Source organism: Hibiscus syriacus, unplaced genomic scaffold (assembly GCF_006381635.1).
Source record: "Hibiscus syriacus cultivar Baekdansim isolate YM2019G1 unplaced genomic scaffold, ASM638163v2 tig00112443_pilon, whole genome shotgun sequence".
Taxonomy (NCBI): Eukaryota; Viridiplantae; Streptophyta; class Magnoliopsida; order Malvales; family Malvaceae; genus Hibiscus; species Hibiscus syriacus.
In genome coordinates, this window is record NW_024063332.1 from 811,243 (window position 1) to 831,296 (window position 20,054).

Consider the following 20,054-nt stretch of genomic DNA (forward strand, 5'->3'; position numbering starts at 1 on the left):
ACATGGCTTGTACTGCTTCCACAGTTACAAAATCATGTCAAAAAAGGGAAAAAAAGTTGAACCACACAGCACAGCTAATACAAAACAGAGATTCTTGTATGAAATTACACCCTTTTTCTTCCTTTGTCCTGTAATAATTTTGATCCACCACCACATGCAGAATTTATTCATGGATTTACCACCAATCTATATCTCTAGAACAATATCTGCAATATGAAAACTCAAGAGATAAATATCTACATATATGTATGTTTTGGCCGATAATTAACTTTGTTATGAAAATCCCAACATGGAACTTACATTCAGAATCCGTCTTCACCCATTTACCTCCATCTTCACTCTTTCTCTCCTGTGTTTCATCTAGATTCTTTTGCCTTTTGGGTGGATGCTCGTCCTCCAAGTATCTCTTGGTCGAAGATGCTCGGTTTGGATTTTGATTGTGGATCTTCTTGTGAAGCATTACCCTCAAAAGCTATAGCACAACAAACCAATCAATGAATCAATGTTGAAAGAAGTACATGAAATTTTGTAACATAAAAGAATGTTGCATCTTAATTATTGTACCTTCTCCATCCTTGACTCTTGCAGTGCATCTCTCAAGCTTGGTGAAGGCGAGAATCCACTCGAACAAACAACATCTTCCTCAAAAGGAAAGAAATCGATTTCTTACTGATGGCTTTCGTCTTGTTATCTTCGCTACGTATGTCTTTGCATCTTCCGAGAATGACGCTAATGGTCCGATCAATGTCGTCCTCAGTTCTATCCCCTGAATCACCGCAAACTGCATTACTAAACCTCCTATCCACTTCCAAGCTTGATGGACAGTTAAGGAATCTATCCAATGGTAAGCTTGTCACTTCCTTTTTGTGTCGGAGTTTGGTTTTCGGGACAAAAGTTTGGTAAGTTCCTTTTGAAGTTTTCCGACTTCCTCAACAGTAACTCGTGTAAATAATTGGATGAAGACGGTTCCGGTTCCTGATCTCGAATGTCGGATGGTTCTTGTTGGATGGTGTCTTCAGATTGAGGGTTTCCTTTAAGGTCATTGTTGCCAAATGTTCCTATTGCTAACAATCCATGAGGCCAATCACTGAACTCTTCTCTAGGCTCTTGTTTCATATGATCTAAAAACAAAAGGAGGTGGGTTAATTACTTCTTAGGTACTCATCAGTTTTGAAGTTAGGAAAGTTAAACCCTCATCCCAAATTTCCTGGTTTAATTCCTTTTAGGTCCTATTAGTTTTGCAATTAGTCAAATTAAGCCCTGACCACGTTTTATTTTTGTTTAAATATTCATTGAGTTCCTATAAACTTTGAAACCAGACAAATTAAGCCCTAATTTCCATTCTTTGTTCAAACTTCAAAGCCAAACATGTTTTTGGTCTAATAGCATTCTAGATCCCCATCAATTTAAATTGAAGTCAAATTAGGTTTTAGCCCCCCCAACTTTTGAGATTAAATACTTAATGAATCCCCATTATTTTAAACTTAATTAAATAATTGTCCCTCCCAACATTGATCCTAGTTCCATCCCTGTTAAGAACCTAGTCTATCCTGACTTCGCCCTCGCCTATTATGACACCCTGCTGCAGATCCTAAATTTTACTTCATATTGACTAAAGCAAAAGACTCGACAGTTGTGCAAACATGAGAATGAATGCTTACATGCAGCAGAAAACTGAATTTGATTTAGAGCACCCTTGTTTCCCATAGAGCTTATTTTGCATCCAACCAAAGAACTGCAACAAAAAAATTGACCATTATGTAAATTTGATTATAACTCATTTACAGATTGAAAATCCACAGTAAAAGCAAAAAAGAAGAAGAAGAAACTTTACCTTCATTTTTAGATACGCAGAGCAGTGTGCAAAAACTGACTAAAAGAAACCCAATTGGTGAGCTTTATGCAATGAAAAATTTAGAAAGAAAGTGGATCTATACAGCCAATGAGAAGTGAACTTTTTGGTAGTAAATTGATGAATTTCATGACCATATTCATTCCTTATTGGTTCAAGTTCCTAAACCTTAAAGACACTCCCTTCAGAATATATACTATAATCCATGCATGCATGCGTGTATGCATGTGCCATGGTAATGGTAATGGTCAGGAACATTCGGTTTCATGGGTTAGATCTCTAGAATGCTGATTTCGAGACGATGATCTTATAGTAAAAGTAAGTCTCAATCTCTATGAATTATCAAACGGCTATGGGAGTGACACATTGGAGGCTTTTGCACAATATTTTTTTTTCTGGAAAAAGGTTTAGACGAGTATGATATATAAAAGAATCTTGCCAACTGTATATAATATGTATTTAGAGGCATTGTGAAGATTACATGAAATAAGACATTATTTGTAGTGTAAAAGGACAACGTTGTTACACGTAGGGCAATAAATTTTTATTATAATTGTCAATCATCTCTAAAGTAATTAAAAACTTTCGGTTGACACATTTTTTTCTCATAAATTGTGAGTTCAATACTTATTAAAAGCAAAATTTTCTTTTCCCCTCGATTAGGTAGGATTTGTTAAAAAAAATCAGACATCGAATCGAACCTTGAAATTCAGTTTAGATACCAAAATCTTTTATTATTTTTAAATAAAAGTAATTTATCCTTAATCCTTTGTTTACTCTGTGGTTTTGAGGATTAACGTGGCTTAATTGTTTAATCGCCTCGATTAAGTGTAATTAAGAACACAATGAGCTATGTGTAGGATGCTCTTTGGATTGGTTGCCAAACCAATGCGTAATGGGGGGGATATCCCTTCAAGACCAAATAATAAAACTGAGGTAAACTTTAAAAATGGTCACTAAATTATTTTAAATAAACTTTTTGGGTACTGAATTTTTAAAAATAAAAAATAAGTAATAAATTTTAATTTTTTATAGTCGTTAGCTACTGTTAAGAGATAACATAACACATTAAAGTTAATAGGTAATATCTGATTTAACCCCTCAGGTCTCAACTATAACTAAAATTTTATTTTTTGTACTTTTCTAATATTTCTAATCAATAATTCTAAATAAAATTAAAAATATAACACAATACCAATTGATATCAACCATCATTTGACTTAATGAGATAAGACATTAAGTTTCTTAAACAACATCATACAATGTAAAAATTATCTCAACATACATGCATGGTGAATAAGCTTTTCCATTAAAATTATTTTATAGAGTCAATATAAGTGGCTTAATTTGTTAATAATCACAAATTCAGTTATATAATATGATGAAATAAAACTAATTTGTGACTCGTGAAAAATGATGCTAAATTAAGCGACATTGAATGTAAATTACCCTCTAATAATATATTAATCGTCAGCACATAACTCAGCAGAAGCATAATAATCAGGGTTTATATTTTGTGAAGAAACGAAGATGAATTCCTCGAGATGCAAGCAACCAGTAAGAGGATTACAATCTCCAAGATTATTGTAAAAGAAATATATGGCAAAGGCATGTGAGTAATTGAATAAAGTAGATATCTAGGTTTAGGAACCAAACTAATATGTGGAAAACCTTGCTAATTCTGGAATGTTTTGGAACATTGACTTACGTAAATCTATGCATGAGCTGATGTGGAACTCGCTCCTCCATGCATTTGACTAACTCGCCTTTCATTGGCTTTTCACTCTTTTTTAGACTATTATTTTATTCGATAGTTTGTTCCCGTTTTTAATTCCTTAAAATTGCATAAGAGGTTCTTGTAATTTTGATAAAAAACTAATGTAACCCTCATATTATTTTTTATCTTAATGTGATCTTCTAAATCAAAGAATAAACCCAATGTGACCCTTTGACAAATATTTTTCGTCGTTATCTATTACAGTGTTGATGGTAGTTCACGATGCTCACACGCGGTCCACGATGCTAATGTGACAATCCATCTGCCATGTTGTCCGTCATATTATCAACCACCATAGACTATAAAGTCATCAACGTAACGGTCGACGAAAAACGTTGATTAAAGGATCACATTGAATTTATTTTTTCTAAGTCGAAGGGCCACACTAAGAGATAAAAATAATATGAGTGTTATATTGATTGTTTTAATTACAAGAACCTTTATGCCTTTTCGTATTTTAATTTCACAAGTAGGATTGTAAATTTATACATATTTTTATTTTAAAATAGAATAAAATACTCTTGAAATTTGTATGAATCTGCCACCGACAAAAAAAGACAAATTAATAAGAAAAATGATGATATTTAACAAATAAAAGGAAAAAAATATGAACAACACATGATTTTTTGTTTTTATTTTTATTTTTTTAGGTGAATTGCATCTATGTATTTCAACTAAAGAACAAACAAACTTGTACAAAAATCAGAGAACTCACTAACCTCCTATACAAGTAAATCCCATATTTCGCAAATAGCAATATGTCTAAGCAATTGTCATTGCTTAACTCTACCCTTGAGTTTCAACCTAACAACCTCCTGAACGTGCTTAAAAATCACATCCACAGTGAACTCAACCTGGCCAAACACTCACGTTTCTTTCCTTCCGGAGCATGTAAAGGTAATCATTCTAAGCAAGCTTCAGACCAAAGCAGGAAGGGAACTACCTTTCGAAGTGCAACACATCCAGTCCAATTCCTGGACCCAGCTAAAGACAGTCTGCTCCACATGCACTGAGAGAAACAGACTACAAACGACTCAAAAACTCACACTGGAAAAAGAGATGATCCCTCGTTTCATCCCTCTTTTGCACAACAAACATAAAGCCTCCACATTCAAGCCAAAAGAAATCAATCTACTCCTAGTTGGTAACCTATCAAGGACTGTGTTGAGTTAATCGATTGACGAATCGGCCAAGAGGGGGTGAATTGGCAATAAAAATTTTGGTAGAAGCTTTTTGCAGAAAATTTAAAAATATTGCACAACGATTTAGAGTGGTTTGACTTCTCAACCAAGTCTACGTCAACTACCTTAGCTATCCACACTAAGGATTTTCCACAAATTCACTAATTTATCTTTCTTTTGAGGACAAAGAGTAACCTTACAACTCCCTCAAGAATTATACCCAAAATTCTTGAGAACACTCTCTCCCAAAGAGAAAATTACAAATTTCGCAAACTTACAGAAAATCTCACAAGGCAAGATGTTTGCAATATTCTAGAACAAAGAAAGAACACTCAGAATGAATACAATTGAGCACAAATGGTGTTTTGAAAGCAAAATGAATATTGAATGAAAATAGGCTTGAAAATTCTCAAACGATAAGTTCAAGGTTTTCTCTTTGATTATCTCTCAATTCTTGTTTCTTAGTTTTGATCAATGGCTCCTCAGCTTGTTTAAATACACCTTGGATCAATTTTGAATATTGGGGATCATTGGTGAAGTCAATAGAGCCTTGTTGTATGTTTTTCACTTAAAAAATCTGTTTAGGAGCGTAGGTGTATCGATACACTATTAAGTGTATCGGTACATTCAGTGTAAAATTCAAATATTTCGACCATTAGTTGACCTAGTGTATCGGTACATCCCAAGTGTATCGGTACACTAATTACATTCGATGTTTTTTGGAGCCAGGAGTGTATCGATTCATCAACTGTGTATCGGTACACAAAATGCATTCGATGTTTGGTGTGTATCGATACATTAAATAGTGTATCAGTACACCCTTTGGTAAAAATTATTTTTGGCCCGATTAAGATTCGAAATACTTGTAAAAATTATTTCAAAAATATTTTAAGACTAAAACACAATTTTACACTTAAGTAAGGTTTAAAATTGACGTTTGAAAACTTGGAGTAATATTTTTGATATTCAAATAATTAAATCGAATATATGATTTAAAATTGAATAAAATCTTAAAATTCAATAATACTTAATTTGTTATATCTAAACATCAAAATGTTTTCAACAATCTCCCCATTTTTGATATAACAAAACATTTAAGTAATTTTAAGATTTCTTTGAAAATCATTTTTGAAAATACTCACTCATACTTTATTCTCCCCCTTTTTGTTAAATCAAAAGACTCTATTAAAACGTTTTAAACAAGTTTATAAGAAAACTAGCCAATTGATATTTAGATAGATATAGCTTAAGCTGCTAATACCACAATCAAGAGAAATATTAGCCATTAGTTCATAATCATATTCATAATCAATAATGGTAAATTGGTCATAATATTTCTAAAATGTAAATGATGCAATTAATAAACCAATATAAACATTAAGTTCTAAGTAATTCAAAGCATTCAAACACAAATATCCAAAACATCCAAAACACAAATCCAAAAACATCCAAAATGTTTTAACAATTAAGTTCAAATCAACCTAAGAAAACAAAGCAAGACAAGGTCTAATCATCCATTGGTGGATCAGGAGGTGATAAATGTGCCCATATATTGGCCATATCACGTGTAAGTGCGTCGATCCTTTCGTCCATAGCATCGAATCGATGATTCATCGCTTTGTTGTTAGCACTTAAATGGGACTCGATAGATGCAAACCTATGTTAAGATTCTCCATAAATGATTGGAAGTATAGAGGCATCTGACTCTCTTGTTGTGCCGGCTCGTCCTAGGGTACATGATCGTCTATCGCACATGATTTCTTCAAGCTCTGGATCATCGTCCGTAGCCGGTGTCGGAGGGGCTCGTGAAGAGCTAGCACCCGGTGTTTTGTCGGTGGATCGAACCCATTGATCCTTTTCCCCGGACCATCCCGATTCTTCAAGGTTGTGAAATTATTATGTTCTTAAGTGGGATGCCTACATCAAGAGAGACCTAAGGATGGATTTGGAAAACAAGTTGCTAAGAAAACAACGTAAACTAAGGTTTCAACATATTTGGACGGGACATTGTTCATGGTTTCGACTAGCTCACCAAAAATAATTGTGGCAAATTATTTTCTTTTTATGTTGGATACAATGTATCCACCATAAATCTAAAACTCTAAGGGTGGAGTACCTGCCTGGATGGTCTAAACACCAAGAGATGATCAAGTGAAGAAAACGCTCGTGATAAGTCCGTAAGGTACTTGCACTAGCCTTAGCTTTGTAAGGTGTAGCCACAATTTTTTTTTTCATATCTAAACTATGTTATCTGAACCAAAATATTAGCGATTGTGTCGGAGTCAATATAAACAAATTAGCATAAGAGATAAGACCGAATACCTATGGTTTCAGTACGAGACTCGTTTTGGACACAACTGCATTGGAATAGAAATGCGGACAAGTTGGTGATAAACGATAGGTTGGAGCTGAAACAATTTAAAATTTCCAAGAGCGAAGGGTAGGAAGATATTCAATTCATATCAACCATTGCTTGGATAGAGGGAATACGCTCTTCCCGGATTTATATGACTGGAATAATTAACATACCTATGATAGAGATTTTCTCTAAGACCAAGTTGGTTAAAATAGGAATTTAGAATGGTCATTTCCGATTCGTTTTGGGTTTGGATTTGGATTGGGAGGTGGAATAGGAGGTCGGTTTTGAGATTGGTTTGAACGACTAGATGACGACCTAGGGCGTTTAGAGTGAGACATGGTTAAAGATCGGAATGGATAAGGTACCTGTAATTTAAAACACATGTATGCAATATAATCAATCCCAAAACTCAATATGAGTCCACAATAGTAAATGTTCTCTAAAATAATCCTAATGGCAAATTTGAAACTATTTTTGTAAACATGTTTGAAAATCAATATGTATTTTTTTCAAAACACCTAATTAAATAAAAAACAACAATTTAAAATCAAAACAAATTTTTATTCCAATTTTTTTTGAAAAATAGGTTGTTTGAAGAAATTAGTTATATATAGTTCTAGACTACAATCTAACAAATGCCGATATATAATTCAACCTAGAACTAACTAAAACTAATCCTAAGTTCAAAAATTAATAAAATAGTGGTTTTAGAAAATTTTCCTTGAAAATTTCGGATTGAGTGGAATGTAGTGATGTTTGCACGATTTTAATGATCGTAGTAGAATTTGGAGTTGAAAACAGTTGAATTTCGACTTGAATCGATGATTTTTGGCAGAAGTGGAGATTTGGGATGTGAAGAGGAGGAATGGAGTGAGTGTTTAGAGTTTAGGTATTGAGAGAATAATGAAATTTTAGGGATTTAATACCCAAAACCCGATGGGTACACTATTATAGTGTATCGATACATAGTGAGGATGTATCGATATATAGGTATCGATACACTGTGCACAAAAATGTTAAAATATGTATTTAAACACTCAAAATGCTAAATTAATTAGCTCTAGTGATATTGGCAACTCATAGATCGAAAATTAACAATGTTCAATCAATCAAATCTATCCTTAAATTTTATTTGAACATATTATTAATTTTCACTAAAGATCACAAACTCCCCCTAACTATTAGCAAAGAATGCAATAAAAAATATTATTTTTATAAGCATTTTTCAAAACTAATTAAAAGTGCTAAAATTATTTTTAAACACTAAGTCAAGGTAGGTTTGTTAAACCTAATTCTCTCATAAGCATCTAAAATCTTTTTTATCTAAAGGTTTGTAACAATATCCGCTAATTGATGCAAAGTATCAACATATTCTAGAACTATATCTCCTTTTGTGACATGATCTCTAATGAAATGATGTCTAATTCAATGTGCTTAGTTCTAGAGTGTTGAATGGGATTTTTAGTGAGACAAATAGCACTAGTATTGTCACACTTGCTAGGTATAGTACTAACTTCAATTCCATAATCTAAAAGTTGTTGTTTCATCCATAAAACTTGTGCACAACAACTACCGGCTGAAATGTATTCCGCTTCAGTGGTAGATAATGCAACACAATTTTTTTTCTTTGAAAACCATGAAATCAACATATTTCCTAGGAATCGACAAGTACCGGAGGTTTTTTTCCTATCTATTTTGCATCCTCCATAATCCGCATCAAAGAAGGCATGCAAGATAAAACTAGAGTCTCTAGGATACCAAAGTCCTAAACTATGAGTGTCCTTAAGGTATCTAAAGATTCTTAAGGTTTTTAGATGTGATTCTTTAGGACATGATTGAAATCTAGCACATAAGCAAACACTAAACAATATGTCAGGTCTATTTGCGGTTAGATAAGGCAAAGAGCCAATCATAGACCTATATAATTTAACATCTACACATTTACCTCCTTCATCTTTGTCAAGCTTTGTAGATGAGCTCATTGGAGTGGTTTGGGGTTTTTTAATTTTTAATCCAAACTTTCTGAGCATATCCTTGATGTATTTTGCTTGATTGATGAAGATGCCATCTTTTTTTTCTTGATTTGGAGTCCCAAGAAAAATGAGAGCACCCCCATCATGTTCATCTCAAATTCACTCTGCATTAGCTTAGAAAATTCTTGGCAAAGAACATCATTAGTAGAACCAAATATTATATCATCAACATAAATTTGAACTACTAATAAATCTGTACCTTTTTGCTTTAAAAATAATGTAGTGTCAATCTTCCCTTTTGAAAAACCTTTTTTAATTAAAAAGTTTGACAATCTTTCATATCAAGCTCTAGGAGCTTGTTTTCAACCATAAAGCGCTTTTGTCAATTTAAAAACATGATTTGAAAATTTTGAATCTTCAAAACCAAGAGGATGTTAGACATACACTTCTTCTTTTATAAAACCATTTAAAAATGCACTTTTAACATCAATTTGATATAATTTAAATTCATTGAAACATGCAAATGCTAATAACATTCTAACTGCTTCCATCCTAGCTACGAGAGCGTATGTTTCATCATAGTCTATGCCCTCTTCTTGAGTATAGCCTTGAGCAACAAGTCTAGCCTTGTTCCTCACTATATTACCACTTTCATCAAGTTTGTTCCTAAATACCCATTTAGTACCTACAGTAGATTTATTATTAGGCCTTTCAACTAATGTCCATACTTTACTTCTCTCAAATTGATTTAACTCTTCTTGCATAGCCATAATCTAATTTTCATCTTTTAATGCTTCTTGGATATTATTAGGCTCTATGCATGATATAAATACAACATAATTACATATATTTATAAGAGAGGATCGAGTTGTTACCCCTTTTGATAGATCACCTATAATTTCACCATCATTGACATAGTTGTATTCTCTTGGATAAGAGACTTACCTTTCTTCAATGATTGGATTCTTGAGAGCATCTTGAGTTTCCTCATCTTTCATTTCTTCCTTTGATGATGGTTCTCCAACGTCATGTCTAACGTCATTTGTATTTACAATACCTACGTTATCATCAACACAAGATTCCTTCCTCGGTAGGGGATTATCATCGAAAACAACATGTATAGACTCTTCTACCACTAAAGTTATTTTATTAAATACTCGATAAGTTTTAGAATTTAAGGAATAACCCAAAAAAATTCCTTCATCACTTTTAGCATCAAATTTTCTAAGATTTTCTTTACCTTTGTTTAATACAAAACATTTATATCCAAAAGAATGAAAATAACTAATGTTAGCCTTTTTATTTTTGAAAAGTTCATATGGAGTTTTCTTTAAAATTAGCCTAATCATTATTCGGTTTATAACATAACAAGCGGTATTTGTGACTTTCGCCCAAAAATATTTTGGCAAATTGTTTTCACAAAGCATGGTTCTAACAATTTCTTCTAAAGTTTGATTTTTCCTCTAAACAACTCCATTTTGTTGAGGAGTTCTAGGTGCTGAAAAATTATGGCTAATCCCATTTGAATTACAAAAATCAGTAAATCCAAGATTTTCAAATTCAGTACCATGATCACTCCTAACACTAGTTATGGAGTAACCTTTTTCGTTTTGGATTACTTTTGAAAACGTGATGAATTTTTCTAATGCTTCATCTTTAGTACTTAAGAATAGAACCCAAGTATATCTAGAATAGTCATCTACCAATACAAAACAAAATTGTTTTCCACCCAAGCTAGTGGTCCTAATACCCAAAAAGATCTATGGATCAATTGTAATACTCTACTAGTACATCATTAAACGAATTTAAAGGAGGCTCTTTTGTGTTTTCCTTTAGTACATGCATCACATATTTTATCATTGTAAAGTTTTAGTTTTGGCAATCCTCTTACTAAATCTCCTTGAATTAGTCTTTGTAACACACTCATGCTAGTGTGTCCTAGTCTCCTATGCCATAACCAATTGTCATGTTCATCCTTAGCAACTAGGCACAAGTTAGTCATATTTATTGTATCTAAATGCACCATGTAAATGTTTGCTATTCTATGAACAAGCATAATCCGATTAGATGTAATGTCAACAATTTTACAACCATTTTTTTTCAAATAAGACATTGTATCCTTTATCGCATAATTGACTATTACTCAATAGATTATGTTTTAACCCATTCACATATAAAACGTTTTCTATTTGTATGGAAGAGGTATTACCTATAGTACTTATACCTTAAATGTAACCTTTTGAATTGTCACCAAAGGTTATCACTCCTCCATTTTTGTCGTTAAGCTCTATAAACCGGTTCTTATCTCCGGTCATGTGTCTTGAGCATCCAATATCAAGGAACCATGAATCTGAACTTGTATTTTGCACCTTGTAGCAATGCTCATTTTCCTACAAACATAGATTAATTTTTGATTTTTGGTACCCAATTTCTTTTGGGTCCATATTCATTAGTTTCTAAAATCCTAGTCCCCTTTTGTATCCATTTGTGTAGAATATCCTTATCTTTAGTAGTAATGAGTTCTTTAGGAACCCATATACTTCTAACGATTTTTCCATTTGAGGTTCTTTGGGGACCTCTATGATTGTAGTTTTTAAAACTTTTTCTAACAAAGTTGGATTGAACTTCTCTATTTTCAAAAAACGTTTTGGTCCAACTTTATTAAAAGAAGCTTTAAGATCATCAATTTCCTTTTGATGATCATCATGAACTCTTGAAAGTAAACTATGCAAATCAGAATTTTTCTTTTCAAAATCTTCGATTTTGATTTACAATTCTTTAATTTTACTTTCAAGATCAGTTGGTCTTGGATATGAGATTATTTCATTTTTCAATTTTTAAATATCTTAATTGTATTTTAAAAATAATTTCTTATAATCCGAAGCCAACCCAGTGTATTCCTCTACTAACTTATCCAAAGAATAATCTTTAAAATCAAATGAGTTTAGGGTTACCTGAGAATTCTCCATGGCCATTAAGCACAAGTTTGCTACTTCTTTTTCTTCTCCATCGGATTGTTCATCATCACTCCATGTAGCCACGTGTGCCTTGTGCTTCTTCTTGGATTGACCATTCTTCTTCAATTATGGGCAATCGTATTTGACATGCCTCAGCTTTTTGCATTCATAGCAAATGATAGAGTCATTCTCCTTTGATTCAGTTTTGAAGCCTTCATTTCTTTTGAATTTTCTTCATCTGTTGGGCTTCATTAGTTTTCTGAATTATTTGGCAAATAATGCCATTTTCTCATCATCGTCATCTTAATCCGAATCACTTTCATCTTTTGTAGATTTAAGAACAACTCTAATGTTATTATTTTTCTCTGTCTCCTTCTTTGGCTCGTCCTTTTTCTCGAGGTCTACCTCATCTTGAATCATCATTTCATGTGAGAGGAGAGAACCGATGAGTTCATCGAGAATTAAAGACTTTAGGTTTTTAGCTTCGATGATTGCCATCTTCTTTGATTGCCAAGCTTTAAGAAGAGAATAAATTAACTTCCTCACAAGCTTCTCATTTGGAATGATCTCTCCAAATGATTTGAGACCATTGATAATCACGGAAAACCTATCTTTCATAGCTTTGATGTCTTCATCCTGTTTCATCCTGAAATTTTCATAGCTATGAGTTAGAAGACTAATTTTAGATTCTTTTACCTCGTTTGTTCCTTCATGAGTGACTTGTAGTTTATCCCATATCTCCTTGGTGGTTGTACAAGATGAAACTCTTTCGTATTCATCTGGTCCAAGAGCACAAAATATAATTGGAATATTCTTGTCTCTTCTTCACTCCACAATCCTTAATGAGTAAATGGCATGGTGTATCCGTCTTCCATGATATTCCATGCTTCTATGTCACTTTCTTGAATGAAGTACATCATTCTATTCTTCCAATAAGAATAATTACCTCCATTAAAGAAAAGAGGCTTGTTGATGGGCATTTAATCAAGAACGAAGTCGAAGTTTGAAGTGGAGGTCATTGATAACTTGAATATCGATATAACTCTTCCCGAATCGATTCAAGAGGTAGTTAAACCTTCCAATGAGTGTACCTATGATACCAATTATTGAGTTAATCGATCGATGAATCGGCCAAGAGGAGGTGAATTGGCAATAAAAATTTTGGTGGAGGCTTTTGCAGAAAATTTAAAAAGATTGCACAACAATTTAGAGTGGTTCGACTTCTCAACCAAGTCTACGTCCACTACCTTAGCTATCCACACTAAGAATTTTCCACAAATTCACTAATTTGTCTTTCTTTTGAGGACAAAGAGTAACCTTACAACTCCCTCAAGAACTATACCCAAATTCTTGAGAACACTCTCTCCCAAAGAAAAAATTACAAATTTCGCAAACTTACAGAAAACCTCACAAGGAAAGATGTTTGCACAATTCTAGAACAAAGAAAGAAAATGAATACAATTGAGCACAAATGGTGTTCTTGAAAACAAAATGAATATTGAATGAAAATAGGCTTGAAAATGCTCAAACGATAAGTTTAAGGCTTTCTCTTTGATTCTCTCTCAATTCTTGTTTCCTATTTTTGATCAATGGCTCCTCAGCTTGTTTAAATACACCTTGGATCAATTCTGAATGTTGGGGATCATTGGTGAAGTTAATAGAGTCGTTGTTATATGTTTTCCACTTAAAAAATCTGTTTAGGAGCGTAGGTGTATCGGTACACTATCAAGTGTATCGATACACTCAGTGTAAAATTAAAATATTTCGACCGTTAGTTGACCTAGTGTATCGGTACATCCCAAGTGTATTGGTACACTAATTACATTCGATGTTTTTCGGAGCCAGGAGTGTATCGATGCATCAACTGTGTATCGGTACACAAAATGCATTCGATGTTTGGTGTGTATCGATACATTAAATAGTGTATCGGTACACCCTCTGTTAAAAATTATTTTGGCTCGATTAAGGTTTGAATACTTTGTAAAAATTATTTCAAAATATTTTAAGACAAAAACACAATTTTACACTTAAGTAAGGTTTAAAATTGACGTTTGAAAACTTGGAGTAATATTTTTGATATTTGAATAATTAAATCGAATATATGATTTAAAATTGAATAAAATCGTAAATTCAATAATAATTAATTTGTTATATCGAAATATCAACATGTTTTCAATAGACTGTCATCCAAACAACCATCGAGTTTCTAAGGACATGCCCCGAATGTTAGATGGCCTTATCCCAAGGCACCTTAGGCCCCTGCTCCCCCACAGCTTTCCAAATACTTGCAACAGAGTTTAGAGAAGACTGAACCAGCTTAGGCAAATGAGTAACCAGGTCACTGAGACGCAATAGGCTCCTCCAAGTCCAACTACAATACTGAAGACAAACATGCAGCCAAAAGGAGACTCATTTGATAACATATTCTTTGATCCAAGCAATCCATATAGATCCCTCTTGCAACAACAATTTACGAATCAATAACAAGGAGCAAGCCCTGTTCCATACCTTAACATTATGTATACCCAAGCCCCCTTCAAACTTGGGAGTATAAATCTTCACCCAACTCACCCTAGCTCCTTTTACAGGCTTATCCTCATCCCTCCAAAAGAATCTAGAGCACAATTTATTAATGTGATTGAACACAACATCCAAAAGCTTGAGCTGCTTACTCTTGAAATAATGAATGCTATAAAGAACAGATTGGGTTAGTTGCCACGTCTTAGCATAAGAAAAATTCTTAGCCATCCAAACATGCATCTTAGAAGAAATTATGTCCAAAAGAGGGGCACAATCCACAATAGAAAGCCTCTTTGCCACCAAAGGGATACCCGACTAACAGACAAGGAGCGAGCCAAGTTTTATCCCCAGAGTATCATGTAAGGCAACCAATTCAAAAGCAACCATACTACTAGAGAACAATTTAAACTTAGTAAGGTTTACCTGCAAACCCGAGAAGCTGAAAATAACCTGTCAAAATCCCAAAATAGAGTCTACCCAACTCTAAGAAAAGACATCAAGTCATCAGCAAAACACATGTTTGTAAGGCCAAGGCGATGACATTTTGGGTGATAAGAAAATATTCCATACTCTACAAGTAAGTCTGACAAACGAGACAACACATTCATAGATAATGCAAAAAGGTAGGGGAGATTGTCCCCCTGCCTAAAACACTTTGCACCACTGAAAAATCTTATCAAACCACCATTTAGAGAAACAAAGAACTTTGAGGTAGAAATGTTTTCTCTAATCCATCCAATCATAAATGTAGGGACATTAAGGGCCTTTAAGAAAACAAAGATAAACTATCACTCTATAGAGTCAAAGCTTCTGTAAGTCCATCTTTAAAGAACATCTAGGAGAGAGAAAGTGAACCTATTGTAGCAACTAACAAGCTCTTGTTCCATAAGAGTATTATCCATGATGTCTTTGCCAAGGATAAAAGCACTCTGATTAGAAGAAATCACCTCAACAAGGAAACCCTTCAAAAGAATTAACAATAACCCTCGAAACGTACTTGTAAACCACATTACCGTAAGAGATAGGGCTGAAATCCCTCATAAGAAAAAGATTCAGGACCTATGAACTCAAAACATCAGGCCCTACAACACTTCAAGCAGACTTGAAGAAACAAGCAGAATATCCATCAGGTCTAAGAGCTTTTTCAGAGTATTGATCAAACATAGTTTTCCTAATCTCTTAATGAGTAACCCTTGCCTGAAAAGCCCAACAAGCCTGGTTAGTGCTTAAATTAGTTAATATTTTTTTATAATTACTTCTCGATTCGTCAAATTTAGTTGTTGATTTGGGCATTTTCATTTATTTTTCTATGCAGAGAAGTGGATTCCAGAAATGGTGCTAATATAGATGAAGTTTTGCAACTTTTTATTTTTCTGAAATCAAGGTCGGCCTAGTGGGCATGAATTGGGGCATGAAGGCATATGATGTGGCATCTATTTTGCACCTTCTAGAAGGTTTAGTTAGCATTCTCGTGGAACAAGAGACTCAGCCACATCCAAAGTTTAAATTAGGATTTATCTTTGTTTTTAAGAATTATCTTTTATTTTAGGTTTAAGATTGATTTTCCAAGAATCATCTTTTGTAATTTCTTTCTACAATTTTAGGATTTTAGGATAGCATAAATACCCCATCAGGGTGAACTAAAAATTATATCTCTCATCTCTCGATTTTTTTTTGTTTTTTTTCTTTATTTGTTTATAATTTTTATAATTTCTTTTTACTTTCGTTTTTCTTTATTTTTATTTACAAAGCTTTCTTTATTTTTTTTAAAAAAGTTAAGTATAGTTTCTACCATGCTTAGCTAAGTTTTTCAAAAGCCAAAGGTTAAAACGATGACTCAATTTCGATCATGAGAATTGAAAGGCACCTCATACCCTTCGGATTATATTTTCAGTTTTCTGGAATCAAGGATCATCAATCGGTCATCCTTTTACAATCAAAAACATTTTTACTTCAAAAAAAGCTCATTGGATTAATTGTGGTTTCAGTTAACAGTTGGGAGGAAGAATAATATTGCAGTACATATGACTTCTTGTGAACACACTTAGAGGTGGTCCACTAATGGAAACAAAAATCATGTTTAATTCTCATTAAGGTGTTATAATCTAAATCAAGTTTTTCCAAAACTAAAATAGAGTTGGACTAACAAATGATTGACGCGATTAATTTACATAAGGAATAAGATCCAAATATTGATTTTTGATGATCAGTTAATTGAGAGAAAAATAAGTTATAGGGGTTAGGCCCTATAGACTGTAACCGACATGAATTCGAAGATAAAATCCTATTCAAGGATCGGTTGGAATTGAGGCAAAGCTAAAGCTTGAGACTGATTTAATTTCATAAAATGGTTATCTTTATTTTCTTTAAATATTACGTTCTTTATTTCTTTAGATTAAATTTACTTTAGTCATAAACTATCAACAAATCCCCATTCTTTATTTATTTTACAGTTTTCGGCCAGATCATAAATCAAGAACAAAATTATCAAGAACTTCCATAGTCCCTGTATATCGACCTTTACTCTATACTATTATATTTTCTTTATTTGAGATTAAGGAATATTATTTGACATAGAAACGATGCATGTCAAACTGGCACGGTTATCGGGGACATCAGCAGAAGTTACTAATTTATTTTCTTTTTGATTTATGACCAGACAAAACCTGGGAAATTTAGAATAATTTGATCCAAAAATTGAAGCATGAGTAAGAAAAAAATCACAGACAAATGCTTCGAGTAAAAAGAAAACGATAAGAGCGAGTAAATATCGAAGAACCAATCGACGATATCTCTCATTCAGAGCCGATGCACACATCGAACTCATCGTTCTACGTCGAATTGACTTCCATAACTGACGCCGCGCCCACCATAGATCCAATACCCGAAACTGACACTACACCTAACGCCGATCACACACAACTGGCATCACATATGGGTGATCGTACCATTCGCGAGTTGGTCGCGACTTATATGGTTCAACAACCTCTCTGCATTGTCTTTACTCAAGGCGAAACTCTGTTTTAACTGAAAATAGGGTTGATTCATCTTCTTCCTACCTTCCACGAACTTCTCAGTGATAATCCACATAAACATCTCACAAAGTTCCATAGGTTCTGTTCTAACATGAAACCTTAAGGAGTGTCTGAAGACCAAATTAAATTACAAGCTTTCCATTTTCTTTATCTGGCTTAGCAAAATAATGGTTATTTTATTTACCTCCGAATTCAATTAATACATGGGCTGATTTAAATCATATCTTTCTTGATATGTTTTTCCCAACTGCAAAGATAAGTGAATTGAGAATAATCATCCTAGGGATTAAACAAAAAGATGAGGAATCACTTTACGACTACTAGGAGCGATTCAAGAAGCTTTGTGCAAGTTGTCTGTAACACGAATTAATCAAACAAATGCTTCTCCGATATTTCTACGAAGGATTACTTCCCATGAAGATGAAAATGATCGACGCTGCTAGCGGAGGAGCTCTCGTCAATATGACCCCAAATGCAACAAGGAAATTAATTTCGACAATGACAACCAACTCTCAACAGTTTAGCTCTACAAGTGACCCATCCGATGGGTTCACGAGGTAAGTATTGTTTCCCTTGAAAATAGAATTGACAAATTAACTGATGTAGTTAATGCTCTGGTCACGGGTAAGATTGGACCAGCAAGAGTATGCAGGATATGCATGATGTTGGATCATCCCACAAACTCCTGCTCGATGATACAAGAAGAAACAAGCGCCAAGTTAACGTTGTGGGAAATTTTTTTAAGACCTCCATAGAGGCCCGCAACCCTCATGCCAATACATACAACCAGTGGTAGAGATATCATCCAAACCTCAGCTATACACAAAACCTGAGACCTAATCAATACTATCAACCGAGACCACCTCCATAGCAATCTTATCAACCGCAAAGATCATCACTCGAGTCGATTATGGAGAAATTGGCTCTATCCCAAGAGAAGCTCTAGAATCGTATTGAGTCATACTTATAAGAGATAAATAAGCAAATTAGTCAATTGGCTCAGGCTATGGGGTGCATAGAATCACAAGGTAAATTTTCCTCTTAAAGCGAAAACATTAGCTGGAAAATGTAAGTGCTATCACCCTTATAATGAGAAAAATTGTCGACAAACCAATCCCAAAGGAGTTATATACAAAATCCCTGTAGAAAAATGAAAAACCAGAATCCCATAAGGAAGAAACAGCAGTAAGCACGGACTCTTGGAGGAAAAGTGAGAATAATGCAGGATCCCAAAGAAATAAGAAAAAAAGATTTACAATATGATCCGACACCATCTCCCTTGAAGTTCCACCTCATTTCCCCTCAAGATTCACAAAAATAGACAAACAGGCCAAAGAGAAAGACCTGAGATGTTTTTTCGTAAGGTATAAATAAACATTCCACTTTTTGACGTAATCTTGAACGTTCCAAAGTATGCTCAATTCCTTAAAGAACTCAGCACTACAAAAAGAAGAATTATCGGGCACGAAAAAGTCAATTTAGGAGAGCATGTTTCTGTAGTTTTTCAGTGAAGGCTTCCATCGAAATTGAAGGAACAAGGTATGTTCGTTATCCCATGTAAATTTGGTAAAATTGGCATAAAATGTACAATATGTGATTTGGAAGCATCCATAAATGTTATGTATTTATCTTTTTTTTATAAATTACTCTCTACTGAGCCATTGAAAGATACTAGAGTTACAATTCAGTTGGCGGATCGCTCGGTTATTTATCCTAAAAGAGTTTTGGAAAATGTCCTACTAAAGGTAAATGAACTCATATTTTTGGTGGGTTTCTATTTCATTAACATGGAAAACGATCGGACGAATACTTGTTCCGAAATTCTCCTTGGACGACCTTTTCTTATTATGACAAATACAAAGATCGACGCAAGAAGCGAAATTCTTATGATGGAATTTGATTGTGAGGTCATTAAATTTAATGTTTATAAAAAAATGTGGTATACTGATAATTTTCAAAGCTTAAATTTTGTTGATATAATTTATCCTACAGTTGATAAATTTATAAAGAATAATTTTTTCGATGATCCATGTAGGGAATTGGATGAATTTGACTTGGAAATCAGGGAGTTTTGAAGAATATTTTTTTATTCGGATAAACCTACTTCGCCTTTTAATTCTAAAATTTTACTTTCTATTTTGTAGGCTTCTCAAATGGAATTGAAGCAGTTATCGAATCACTTGAAGTACGTATTTTTGGAAGAAAACGATAATTTGCCGATAATAATTTCAAATAAGTTGACGAAAGAAGATGAACAAGATCTTGTTACAGTCTTGCGTGTGCACAAAGAATCCATAGGGTGGACTATTGTCGACATTAAGGGACTTAGTTCATCAACTTGTATGCACAAGATCAAGATCAAGAAAGGAGTTAAACCATCATGTGAAGGACAACACCTGT

General features: G+C 33.6%; 1 pseudogene; it reads right to left on the reverse strand.

The window, feature by feature from the left end:
- Positions 1–186: 186 nt before the first annotated feature.
- Positions 187–15,629, reverse strand: LOC120179638 (annotated as a pseudogene).
- Positions 15,630–20,054: the final 4,425 nt, after the last annotated feature.